This window comes from Nycticebus coucang, chromosome 4, assembly GCF_027406575.1.
Source record: "Nycticebus coucang isolate mNycCou1 chromosome 4, mNycCou1.pri, whole genome shotgun sequence".
Taxonomy (NCBI): Eukaryota; Metazoa; Chordata; class Mammalia; order Primates; family Lorisidae; genus Nycticebus; species Nycticebus coucang.
Window position 1 is genome coordinate 40,803,183 of NC_069783.1, and position 13,519 is coordinate 40,816,701.

The 13,519-nt window shown below is 46.8% G+C and overlaps 1 long non-coding RNA gene across 1 annotated transcript; it reads right to left on the bottom strand.

Annotated features, from left to right (window-relative positions):
* Positions 1-1,503: 1,503 nt before the first annotated feature.
* LOC128583848 (uncharacterized) lies at positions 1,504-11,974 on the bottom strand. The gene is made up of 4 exons (XR_008379565.1): positions 11,882-11,974; positions 4,827-4,976; positions 4,195-4,241; positions 1,504-2,043 (listed from the first exon to the last, which is right to left on the bottom strand). It is a non-coding gene; the product is annotated as an uncharacterized LOC128583848 (long non-coding RNA).
* Positions 11,975-13,519: the final 1,545 nt, after the last annotated feature.

Consider the following 13,519-nt stretch of genomic DNA (forward strand, 5'->3'; position numbering starts at 1 on the left):
CCCAGTGGCTTGCACCTGTAATCCTAGCACTCTGGGAGGCCAAGGCTGGAGCATCCCTTGAGCTCAGGAGCTTGAGACCAGCCTGAGCAAAGCAAGACCCTGTGTCTACGAAAAATAGAAAAATTAGCCAGGTGTTGTGGCAGGTACCTGTAGTTCCAGCTACTTGGGAGGTTAAGGCAGGAGGATCACTGGAGCCCAAAATTTGAGGTTGCTTTGAGCTACACTGATACCGTGGCACTCTACCCAGGGTGACAGTGAGACTCCGTCTCAACAAAAAACAAAACAAAATAAAACAACTGTATACACAAGTCCAAAAGGCCGTGGGCCAGCCCAGAAGATGTCCATATTTGTGTCCAGGTGGAAATGTGATGCCCTCCCAGGATACTCAGGGACCTGACCTCCCACTGTAGCTCTGAGTAGGGCAGGAAGCTCGAAAATGGTGTCCCAGACCCCACACAGCCTCTGCAGGAGGAGGGGAATACAAGCCCCTTCGCCAGCAGCTCCAGACTTCATCCTAGGCTCCTCCAGGAAGCAGATGAAGATGGCAAAGGCCACTAAGCTGTTCCTCAGTGGGGCTCCATGCCCTGATCATTTCTCCAATGGTGCCATGTCTCGAGCACTGTGCCCCTCCTCCTGTGTTTAGTGTTCTATCACTACCTGAAATTAACTTGTTTATTTATTTGCTTACCTTTTAATTGTCCCTCTCCCCCTCAGGTGGTCAGCTCAGGAAAGCAGAGACTTTGTCTCTTTGCCCAGCACAGGGCAGGAGTTCAGTAAATATTTGTTGAGCAACTGGATGGACTGCTTTGATGTGCTTCCTCTCTAGGGGCCCAGTCTCCCTCCACAGGTCTTCTGTCAAGAGTGGGGCTGGATGCCACCTCTGACTCCCTCTTCGCTGACACTATGGCCAGTTCGTCTCACAGAAGTTTTTTCATAGACATGTCTCTACTAATCTTCTCTGTCCCTGGCTACTGGCTCTCAGCACGAGTCTACTTGGTAGTTACAGCGGCCAAGACTTCAGGCTCTTCCTGTCCAGTTTACTCCAAAACTGTTTCAAATAGTCTTTCTTTTTTGGAAACAGAGTCTCATCTGTCACCCTCGGCAGAGTGCTGTGATATCACAGCCCACAGCAACCTCAAACTTTTGGGCTCAAGCAATTCTCTTGCCTCAGCCTCCCAAGTAGCTGGGACTACAGATACCTGCCACAATGCCCAGCTATTTTTTTCTTCTTTTATTTTTTGTAATTGTCATTGTTGTTTAGCAGGCCTGGGCCGGGTTCGAACCCACCAGCCCCGTGTATGCAGCCAGAGCCCTAACCACTGAGCAACGGGCACCAAGCCATGCCCGGCTATTTTTTTTTTTTAAGAGACAGAGTTTCACTTTGTCACCCTTGGTAGAGTGCTGTGATGTCACAGCTCACAGCAACCTCCAGCTCTTGGGCTTAGGCAATTCTCTTGCCTCAGCCTCCCAAGTAGATGGGACTACAGGTGCCTGCCACAACAGCCAGCTATTTTTTTGTTGCAGTTTGGCCGGGGCCAGATTTGAACCCACCACCCTCAGTATATGGGGCCGGCACTCTACTTACTGACCACAGGCGCCGCCCCCATGCTCGGCTATTTTTAAAGACAGCGTCTTTCTCTAGCTCAGGTTGGTCTTGAACCCATGAGCTCAGGCGATCTGCCTGCCTTGGCATTCCAGAGTGCTGGGATTACAGGTGTGAGTCACTGCGCCCAGCTAATTTTTCTATTTTTGTAAAGATGGGGGTCTTGCTACATTGTGCAGGCTGATCTTGAACTCCTGGCCTCAGGGAGACCTTCCACCCCAGCCTTGCATAGGATTACAGGCATGAGTCACCACACGCAGCCACCATGTATTTCTGGATGCTAAGAGTCAAAATAGTAATGGCCTAAACAAAACAGGAGTTAGTGGAATCTAGGGCCGATGAAGGGTCCACAGGGTCAGGGACCCAGGCTCCTTCTCTCCTGTGTCTTCTTCAGCCACATCCGGGTCTATGGTGGTTGCTCCAAGCTTTTGTCATCACAGCTGTGGAGACAAAGGGAGAAGCAGGTTTAGGGAGCGTACTCCATCCTTTCAGGGCATGAGCCAGAATTTGCACACATTCCTTCTGCTCATGTCGATTAGCTGGAAATGAATCACCCAGCCACACATTAATGGCAGGGAGATGAGAAAATGGACCAGATACCACTGAAAGCGAGGAGCTTTGATTCCTAAAGGCCCGGGGAAAGTGGGTGTGGGGAAAACGAGCAGCCTCTCCCACAACAGAAGACAAAACACATGTACACCATGGTGTACACCAAAAGTTTTAGTTACAATGATCTCTAAATGGTGATTTTTATATTTTGTCTGTGCTTTTTATATTTTGTCTGTTCACCAAATTGTCTGGTGACCATATATTGTTTCTGAAGTCAAAGCAAAACCATTAGCATATTTCCTGTCTAATTATTCAAGTCTCCCTGAACTTGTGCTTCATTTCCTGCCAGGCCAGTGTCTTCGCAGGGCCAGCACAGCCCTGGCTCATTTCGCCTCAGGGCCTTTTAATCAGACTGTCCCCAGGCCTCAATGCTGCCTGAATTCCTCCGCAACATTCCAATTCAATTCTTCTCTTTCTTCAAAGTCCCCTCAGGATCCATCCACGCCCACTCCTCCAGGAGAGGTTCCCCAACTGTCACAGTCTCTGGGCAATCTTATCTTGAAAGCACCTACATCACATTCATGTATGCGCTATTGCACCTTTTCTTTTTCTTTCTTTTCTTTTAGAGATTAGAGACAGGGTCTAGGAGGGTCCTGCTATGTTGCCTAGGCTACTCTTGAATTCCTGGCCTTGTGCAATCCTCCCTCCTTGGCTTGCCAAAGTGCTGGGATTACAGGTATGAGCCATAGCACCCAGACAGTGTCACATCTTTGTTAAATCCTCTGCAGTCCCCCATCATGTCTTGGGTGAACTTTAACAAGACTGGAAGTGTCTGAAAAGCAGACAGATATCTTATGCTGCTGTGGTCTTCCCTTTGGCCCCCTGGATACCCTTGGACTCAGGTGCTGCCTATTTCTGAACAGAATATGACAGAGCCATAGTCAACAGTTATTTCTCCCCTGCCTTTGTCAAAGAGATGTGATAGAGCAAGAGAGGAGTTTTAGTTCAAATATTTATGGGTTTCAGCTCGTCATGTGTGTTCCTTGAAACTATTAACTTATAAAGTTAAATATAATTGCAAAAAATATTTTTTCTTTCTGCAAAAGCAACACACTTACAGAAATACTGAAAAATACAGAAAAACATAAAAATAAGAGCAATTCATCTATAATTCCACCCCCTTATCCTCCCTTTTCATGAAACATCTAAAGTAAAATAGGAATAGAAGATCCTCCCAACATCCCATAGCTAAACTCTGCGTTGATGGTTTGGCACAAACACAGCTAGATCTTTGCTTCTACAGTTAGTAAACATGATATTATCTCCCCAAATTCATATCTCTATCATCTAAATAGTATCCACATATAGCACCCCAGAGTATCTGGGTCTGTATAGATAATGATACAGGATTTCCCTCCCCCCATTCAAGGCTGGACAGGGGACCCCAGTTTTCCTAGGCTTGGGCAAGTTCATGAACGGAGCACCCTGACCTTTTCCCCTGAGCTGAAGGGACTGTATTCATTTTTTTGTCAGTAACACTCATTAACGATGAAAACGTGTTTCTATTTGCCAAGTTCTGGCCAAGTGCAATTCTCACGACCTAATACCCCTAGATCAGCGGTTCTCAACCTGTGGGTCAAGACCTCTTTTTATTTATTTTTTTTGTTGTTGCAGTTTGGCTGGGGCCGGGTTTGAACCCGCCACCCTCGGTATATGGAGCCAGTGCCCTACTCACTGAGCCACAGGCACTGCCCCGAGACTTCTTTTTAACAATGAAAATACACTGTGGCATTAGGAAGATAATGCCCTAGATAAAAGAACCCACATAGAGACTCCCCAGTTAGTTTTACTTCTTTCCCCCTTCTAGCTGTGGTGCCTTTTACTTTTATATTCCTTTCTAACTTCTTTTTTTTTTTGCAGTTTTTGGCCGAGGCTGGGTTTGAACCCACCAGCTCCGGCATATGGAGCCGGCACCCTACTCCTTAAGCCATAGGCGCCACCTCCTTTCTAACTTCTAATAAAAATCCTATCTTACCACTGACCTGTGGTCTGTGGGTTCATTCTTTGAACCCCCGAGATCAAGGACCTACTGAAGAATGAAATCCCGGTATCAATAAGACAGATAAATACTTTTTTTTACCAAAGTAAAATGTTGTTATAACAGTATTCTACTACTTTATTTCATGTCATCAAGGTCACTCTGCCTTTACACACACACATGGGCATGCACAACCTCACCTTGTCAATATGCCCCGTATGTGCAAAGTAATTTTTTCTTTTTATTGAGACAGAGACTCACTATGTCGCTCTCAGTAGAGTGCCGTAGCGTCACAGCTCACAGCAACCCCAAACTCTTGGGCTTAAGTGATTCTCTTGCCTCAGCCTCCCAAGTAGCTGGGACTACAGGCGCCCACCACAATGCCTGGCTATTTTTGTTGCAGTTGTCGTTGTTTAGCTGGCCTGGGCCGGGTTCAAATCCGCCAGCCTTAGTTCCTGTGGCTGGCACCGCAACTACTATGCCAGGGGCGCCGAGCCTGTTTTCTACTTTTGATCATTATAAACAGTGCTAAAATAAATGTCTTTGCACATGTCCCTTTACACAGTGATACTAAAAGTGAGATTGCTGGGTTCATAAAAAGATGTGCGTTTAAATTTTGTTAGGTATTGTCCTTACCTTTCAAAAAAGCTGCAGCCATTTCCCGTCCACCTCAGGCTTCATGGAAGGAGTGTAGGCCACAGTGAGGAGCCCAGTCTTTGATTCCACGCCTGTGGCAAAGCTGACTGCTCAGTCGCATTTTCTGGGCAGGAACAAGGAGGTCAGAACCTACAGCAAAGGTCACTGGGAGTGGTACATAGGAGAATCCATCTCAAAGATAGAACTGCAGTGCCTGGGATGTAGTGAGCACTTCACTAAGTCAGCTGCCATGATTATCTTTTAAATTTTAGCTAATCTGATAGGCAAAAATTATATTTTATTGATGTTTTAATTTGCATTTCTTGAATCACTAAGATGATTATGGCAACTTCTCCTAAAAGTGTTGCCGGCTTCTCAGTGATTTGGCCCACATGCCAATCTCATCACAGTGCTCTGCGGGGCCTCCTCGTGTGGGTCTGTTCCCAGACTGACCCAGAAAAAGCCCATACTTGCCACAGCTATGTCTCCAGACCACCCTCAGGGCCACACTGTGGCTGGACTTAGAGGGCAGGGACACTTGAGGTAGTCAGGGTCAGAGAGGCTCAGTTTTCCAAGGGACTGGGAACCTAAGAGAGACACTTAGAGGGACTAGGGACTCACACCTACCCCGATGGGGCCATTGCCAAATCAGCTATTGTTAGCGTGGCCAGACTTAGGAAATAGTAAGTAATACAACACACTCTGTTAAACTTGAAGTCAAGCTGGGTACGGTGGTGCATGCCTGTAATCCCAGCTATCAGACAGGCTGAGGTAGGAGGAAAATTGCTGGAGCCCAGGGGTTTAAGACCAGGCTGGGCAACCTAGTGCAGTCCATCAATGTAGCAGAATTGGCTGGGCATAGTGGTACGCACCTGTAGTCCCAACTACTGAGCAAGGAGGGTCACTTGAGCCTGGGACTTGGAGGTTACACTGAGCTACTATCAGGCTATTGCACTCCAACCTGGGCGACAAATGGGACTCCATCTCATAAAAAAAAAAGTAGAGCAAATCACATACATACCCATGAATCTATATAAATAAAAAATAACTGAGAAGGTTGGGCATGGTGGCTCACATCTGTAATCCTAGCACTCTGGGAGGCCGAGGCAGGAAGATCACTTGAGCTCGGGAATTCGAGACTACCCTGAGCAAGAGCAAGACCCTGTATCTCTACTAAAAACAGAAAAATTAGCCAAGTATTGTGGTAGGCACCTGCAGTCCCAGCTACTTGGGAAGCTGAGATAGGAAGATCACTTGAGCCTAGGAGTTAGCTCAGTGGTTAGGGCACTGGCCACATACACAGGGGCTGGCGGGTTCAAACCCGGGCCGGGCCCACTAAACAACAATGACAACTACAACAAAAAATAGCTGCGTGTTGTGGCGGGCACTGTAGTCCCAGCTACTTGGGAGGCTAAGGCAAGAGAATTGCTTAAACCCAAGAGTTTGAGGTTGAAATAATTTTTTTTTTGCAGTTTTTGGCCAGGGCCAGGTTTGAACCCACCATTTCTGGTATATGGGGCTGGCACCCTACTCCTTGAGCCACAGGTGCTGCCCTATTTGTTCTTTTGATATGAGGTCTCACTATGTTGCCCAGGAGTTTGAGGTTGCTGAGAATTAGTAGGGCAACAGAGTGAGACTGTCTTCAAAAAATAGGGGCGGGGGGAGGAATAACAAATTTACCCTCTTACAGGTCTGAAGGCCTTAAGTCCAAAATCAGCTTCACTGGACTAAAGTCAGCTGGTTCCTAATGAAGGCTCAAGGGTAGAATCTGTTTGCTCATTTCTTCCAGATTGGATGCCTCCATTCCCAGGCACACGACCCCTTCTTCCATCTATAAAACTAACAGTGCTGCATCTTCGAACCTTTGTTTTGCTGTCTCTTTCTCTATCTGACTCCAACATTTCTCGGCCTTCCTCTTATGAGGACCCCTGAGATTACATTGGGCCCACCCAGACAACCCAGGATGATATCCCCATCTCACGATCCTTAACTTAATCACACTCACGAAGTCCCTCTTACCATGGCAAGTAACATATTCCCAGGTTCTGAAGATTGGCACAAGGACATCTTTAGGGGTCCATTATTAGCCTGCTACACCTGCCTGTTAATGATCAGACATTGCATTATTTCTACTACAAAAAGCATTCTAAGTTCTAACCTCCAACATCAACTTTCTTCCCCAGCCTGGATAAGAGCCTGTGGCATGTTATATCGTAACTATTTTCTGTAAATCTGTCTCTGTCTCCGTCTCTCTACTCCCCTGCTTTGAGCAGACAAGAGCAATTCAGTTCAGTCTGCCCTGTGCTTGACACACATGCAATAGGTACGTGAGCAAATGATGACTGAATCAATGTTAAATTGCAAATCAGGGCATGCCTCTAACAGTGTATTTATGTCATGGCAGTAAACACGAAAGGTGTTGGGTGGAATGTGGACCTGGTGGGAAGAGAAGCACGTGGAGCACCTTGAGGGCAGGAGAGGAAAAATGAAGAAAGGCAGGTGCACTTGAGCTATGACCCCTCCCGGGCCCTAGGTGCAGACAGGGCACACTTAGGAGGTGGTTATGAGAGTGGTAGGGTTCACACCCTGAGGCACAGATTTGGGGGCAAGAACTTTGAGAGGTGACCCAAGCTCAGTGAGGGGGTGGAGTTACGAGCCTGAGCAGGGATGGGTGCTTCAGACACCTGGGGCCTGACCTCCTGGGGCCCCCTCAAATTGTCTTACGGAAATGGATCGACAGGGACATTCACTGCCCCATAGTATGATATCTGTTCATAGGTGACCTGAGGGGGGACCCAAGGACATATGGTGAGTCACCAACATTATCTGCTCAATGTGGTTATTACCAGGAGGTAGGATTGCAACGATGTATGCTTACTTGCTTTTGGGATATTTTAAAATTTTACAAAAAAGATGATTTCCATTTTGCAAAATACATAGGCAATTATAGAAAATATTCTTGCCCCACCTGCAGCTGCCACTTTGATCCAACTAGCCAGACCAGATAATGGTATGGTTAGTTCTTTGAGAAAGCTCCAAACCATTTTATATAGAGGTTGTACTAATTTATATTCCCAACAGTGTATTAGTGTTCCATTTTTACCACATCCACACCACCTCCTACTTTCTGACTTTTTAATAATGCATAGTCTGACAGGGGTAAGGTGGTATGTCATTGTGGTTTAATTTGCATTTCCCTGACGATTAGTGATGGTGAGTATATGTTTATCATATGTTCATTGGCCATTTGTCTATCTTCTTTGAAAAAATATGTGTTCATGTCTTTTTCCATTTCTTTCTCCTTCCTTCCTCTCTCTCTCTTTCTTTCTTTCCACAGTCTCACTCTGTCACTTTGGGGTTGAGTGCTATGGCATCATAGCTCACAGCAACCTCAAACTCTTGGGCTCGAGCAATCCTCTTGTCTTAGACTCCCAGGTAGCTGGGACTACAGACATGCAACACCACACCTGGCTAGCTTTTTCTATTTTTAGTAGAAATAGGGTCTCGATTTTGCTTAGTCTGGTCTCCAATTCCTAAGCTCAGGCAATCCACCCACCTCGGCTTCCTAGAGGGCTAGGGTTACAGGTGTGAGCCACTGTGCCCAGCCTTTTGCCCACTTTTTAATGGGGTCACCCTGGCATTTTGAGCTAACATTCTCTCCTTTCCCTCACCCCTCTTTGGTCACAATTTTTATACAGATGTCACTTTCCAGTCACAGTGCATGAGGCTCCATCTCTGATCATTAGTGGTCTCTTTGCAAAAGAAAATTAATCTCTAGCCGGGCGTTGTGGCGGGCGCCTGTAGTCCCAGCTGCTGGAGGCTGAGGCAAGAGAATCGCGTAAGCCCAAGAGTTAGAGGTTGCTGTGAGCTGTGTGACGCCACGGCACTCTACCCGAGGGCGGTAAGTGAGACTCTGTCTCTACAAAAAAAAACAAAACAAAACAAAAGAAATCTCAATCATTATAAATTCATCCAGTTCATTTTGTTAAGATGAACTTGTTTTTCCTTTATTTTCTTGTCAAGATGAATTTGGTTTCATCAGACTCTTTACAGACAATGCATCCCCCATATCTATGTTCATTCTTTGGTTCTTAAGTTAGACCCATGAGGAAAAAGGCCACCCAACAAGCTGTCATAAGTGACAAGACCCTTCTAAAAGGGAAGAACTGGAAGGAACTTCCCAGCTCCATGGCAGCAGCACCTTGGGACCACTGATGACAAGATAGCTGATCCCTGCCAGCTACCCCTGGGGCCACTTCCATGTACAAATGCAGACTAACTGTCCTCCCTGAGACATCGCAGTTTGGGTGGATAAGGAGGGTTCATAGATTAAACCAGAAAACGTGAAACCCAAAGGCAGCAGAGTCTCTTCTCCTGTCTAGTTTCTTGAAAAGAAAGAGAAAGAATGCAGAAAATTTCTTGTCACTCATTCATCCTACAAATTCTTCTTACCTGACTAGTATGGGCCAGACTCTGTGCCAAGTGCCTAATCAGAGATTAAACGGGATTTTTTTTTCCCCCAGGAGGAATAAAGGATGCCCGGGATGCTATCTGGCCAGCTCTGAAGTGGAACAAGTAAGAGACGAGGAGAAAACAGACAGAAAAGGGAGGAGGGAGTGAATAATCCCCACCCAATAATCCCGACTGCTAGTTGGCTGACCAGAACACAGTATCTCATTCCCTCTAAAACCTTAAGGATGGCCGGGTGCAGTGGTTGCACTCTGGAAGGCCAAGGTGGGTGGATTGCTTGAGCTCAGGGGTTCCAGACCAATCTGAGCAAAAGTGAGACCCTGTATCTAAAAATAGCCAGGCATTGTGGTGGGCACCTGTAGTCCCAGCTATTCGGGAGGCTGAGACAAGAGAATTGCTTGAACCCAAGAGTTTGAGATTGCTGTGAGCTGTGATGCCATCGCACTCTACAGAGGGTGACAATATGACTCTGTCTCTAAATAAATAAATAAATAAATAAAACCTTAAGGAACATAATGTTTCCATAAATAAGCATCACTCACACAACACACCCTTCAGAATGCTCTGCTAGCCTGCCCCACACACAGTGGAGAAGGAGGGTTGCATTTTTATTTACTTTGGCAAACCTAGCATCTCATCACTAGTCCTGCCTGGCACACAGGATACGTCCTGCATACATCCTGCATATGTCCCTAAGGGCGAGGGAGAGGCCAGCCCACTAAGGCAGCCAGAGCACAGGCCTGGGGTGCCTGGGGTTCCCTGACTAGCCACCATTCTGTCCTTTGACTGCACAACCTGTCTTGCAAAAGCAAGTGGCATTCCATTTTTTTTTTTTTTTTTTTTTTTTTTATGGAGACAGAGTCTCACTTTACCGCCCTTGGTAGAGTGCCATGACATCACAGGACTCACAGCAACCTCCAGCTCTTGGCCTTAGGCGATTCTCTTGCCTCAGCCTCCCGAGCAGCTGGGACTACAGGCGCCCACCACAACACCTGGCTATTTTTTTGTTGCAGTTTGGCCGGGGCTGGGTTTGAACCCGCCACTCTCGGTATATGGGGCCGGCACCCTACTCACTGAGCCACAGGCGCCACCCATGGCATTCCATTTTTTTTTTTTTTTTGGCATTCCATTTTTAAGAGATAAGCACCAAGTGTAAAATATTTACCAACCGGAAGTTAAACGTTGGCACAAAATTGGTTGCCACCTCAGCAAATCACATTCAATGAGCTGTCTCTTAGCTGTGCTTAGGATACTTAGCGGCTCAGCCTGATCTCAGGTGAGGGAGTTGGAAGGAGAGTGAGATGGACATTTGGTAGCATCTGCTGTTGGCAGAATATTGCTGCAAGACTATCATTTCCTGAACAGCAAAGAATGGCTGGCTCTTCCTCCACATTTATTCCCATTAAAGATTTCACTCCCGCCATCTCTGCCCTCCCCACATGCATACTCTGAGCACTCTGAAAGCACCAGGAAACCACTCTGCTCTGACAACTTTCTCTGCCACTGACATTATCTCCTAATTATCTTCTCAGCAGTGATGGCCTGGTACCAGTCCTCAACTTGTGCAAAATAATTATTATAGTACCCAATCTGATTGGGAAAAAAGGAAATTCTGCAGTTCTTTGAGCTTCTTGAGGATGTTACCATTTTCCCAAAGGGTCTAGATAATACTCACAATGTTCAAAAGGGAAAAAACACACACATTATTTTAAATGACCATTACTCAGAAAACACATTTTCAGCCAGATGACTACATTTACATAAAAGGGTAACCCTTGTCCTCAGCAGAGCTTCCAAGAACCAGAGCAGGGCGGCGCCTGTGGCTCAGTGAGCAGGGCGCCGGCCCCATATGCGGAGGGTGGCGGGTTCAAACCCAGCCCCGGCCAAACTGCAACAAAAAAATAGCCGGGCGTTGTGGCGGGCGCCTGTAGTCCCAGCTACTTGGGAGGCTGAGGCAGGAGAATCGCCTAAGCCCAGGAGTTGGAGGTTGCTGTGAGCTGTGTGATGCCACAGCACTCTACCGAGGGCAATAAAGTGAAACTCTGTCTCTACAAAAAAAAAAAAAAAAGAACCAGAGCAATTAAGTAAATAGCCTATAATATAAGGCAAATATAACCCAAAGGATGTAAGACCCATGTCTGTTCCATGACATATACTCTGGGTAGTGAATGCACTGCCATCCTCAAAAAATGATTTTTTTTTGGCTGGGCTCACACCTGTAATCCTAGCACTCTGGGAGGCCAAGGAAGGAGAATTGCTTGAACTCAGAAGTTCTAGACCAGCCTGAGCAAGAGCCAGATCCTGTCTCTTCTAAAAATAGAAAACGAGCCGGGCATAGTGGCAGGTAGCTGTAGTCCCGACTACTTGGGAGGGTGAGGCAAGAGGATTGCGTAGGCCCAAGAGTTTGAGGATATGGTGAGCTGTGATGATGCCACAGCACTCAACCTAGACCAACAGAGTAAGACTCTGTCTCAATAACTAGATAAATAAATAAATAAACAAATAAATAAAGAAATAAACCTCATGATTGGTCAGGTGAAAAACACTGTCTAAATTTTAAAAAACATCATTAATGATTCTATTACCAGCTTCACAGACATGTGGGGAGAGCAGTAGAGGTGATCGGGACAGGTGATGTAGACAGTCACAGTGTCAGCAAAGTGCAGAAGGGTTTCAAGGTGTCAGGAAGAATAACCCCCATAGGACCTCTGTCACAAAAGACAAGTGAAAACAAACAAAAGTTTATTAACATGTGTAGTTTATGTGTACATGGGAGACACCCAGGCAATGAGTAGTTCTCAAAGAGAACTTGAATTTGAGCTTATGTATACAGCATCTTCACAAAGAATAGTACTTTTTTTTTTTTCAGACAGTCTCACTATGTCATTCTTGGTAGAGTGCTGTGGCATCACAGCTCACAGCAACCTCAAACTCTTGGGTTTAAGTAATTCTCTTGCCTCAGCCTCCCAAGTAGCTGGGACTACAGGTGCCCGCCACAACGCCTGGCTATTTTTTGTTATAGTTGTCATTGTTGTTTAGCAGGCCTGGGCCGGGTTCGAACCAGCCAGCCCCAGTGTAGGTGGCCAGCACCCTAACCACTGCGCTAAGGGTGCCAAGCCAATAGTACATTTTTAGAGAGGTGACAAGGCAAAGGCAAAGGAGGACTTTGAGTCTGCAGGGGGCAAGTGCACGGCAGATAAAAGTGAGCCAATAAGGCTGGTTAATGTAGATTCTTCTGGCACCATCCCCAGGTCAATAAGGGCCCAAAGTTGTCTTCAGTGGCTAATCTTTGTCATCCCTGGTAGAAGGAGGTGCAGCTTTACTTCCCCTGAACTCTCTTCAAGAGAAAGAGCTTTTTGTCCCTATAAACCCAAGTCCTGCTTTTAGGCAAACAGAGAAGGGCAGAGAAGTTTCCTGCATTTGCTTTTTCTTGTCTCCAACTATTCTGGTCTCCCACAGAGGAAGCCAGCAGGGAGAGCAGAGGAGGTCCAGGAGAGATGGGCTGTGTCTGCAGCTGGGCCCTTTGGGGAGGGTCCTGATTCTGCTGTATCAGGCAGCAACAGGGAGCTTGGGACCAGGATTACTCTGGCTTTCTTGACAGGCGCTTCCCTCCCAGGGCTCTGTTTGTTTTTTTTTTTTGGCCGGGGCCGGGTTTGAACCCGCCACCTCCAGTATATGGGGCCGGCGCCCTACTCCTTGAGCCACAGGCGGGGACAGGCTCCCAGGTCTTCTTGACTCCCAGGTGTGAGGGGAGAAGCAGGGAGGAAGGGATAATGGCCTAGCCTCCAGCTCTCTCTTGAGGAGAGGTCAGGGGAAGCAGAGCTGAGGGTTTGTAAATCTAGATTGGTCCTGACTCTGATCATACTGCCCTGCTTTGTGACACCAGGCCAGAGATGACTTCCAATGATTATGTCAATAAAGTAATCCCCTTCCCATGTCTACCTACCTGACTTCCTTGAGTAATGATAATGTATGCACGTGTCCATCCCCCCCAAAAGACTGTCCTTGCCTTGACAGCAGGCACTGGTTTTGTCTTCAGCTTTGCATCTCCTCAAGTTAGCATGATGCCTCTTAGTGCACATATAGTACAATACTTTTTTTTTTTAGAGACAGAGTCTCACTTTGTTGTCCTCGGTAGAGTGCTGTGGCATCACAGCTCACAGCAACCTCCAGCTCTTGGGCTTAGGCGATTCTCTTGCCTCAGCCTCCAGAGTAGCTGGGAC